We start from the raw sequence: 388 nt of genomic DNA on the forward strand, positions 1-388 counted from the left end.
TCCTAAAGGAGTCTCCTAATACAGCCATAAAAAGCTAAATTTGTATTTGATTATATCAATTTATTTGTAGGAGTAGATATTATCACATATATGTCAGCTATCAGCATTCTTTAAATTTTAAGCCGGAAAATTTTAGATAAGAGAGATAACATAAACATACATTTCTTTAGTTCTTAACATGTAGTTATTAATTACATGTTAATATGTCACATTAAATTTTGAAATGCGTGAACGATAATGACAATGAAAGATAAAATAACATGCATCTTGATGATTTGCGGTCAGTTTAGGAATAATTCGTACCACTTGTCATTTTTTGCAACACTCACCCCAAGCTTTTGTCTTGTTTTGCAGTGTTCATTAACCACATTCAAGTAATATACTCCAC

The sequence above is a fragment of the Arachis ipaensis genome, chromosome B07 (assembly GCF_000816755.2).
Source record: "Arachis ipaensis cultivar K30076 chromosome B07, Araip1.1, whole genome shotgun sequence".
Classification (NCBI taxonomy): domain Eukaryota; kingdom Viridiplantae; phylum Streptophyta; class Magnoliopsida; order Fabales; family Fabaceae; genus Arachis; species Arachis ipaensis.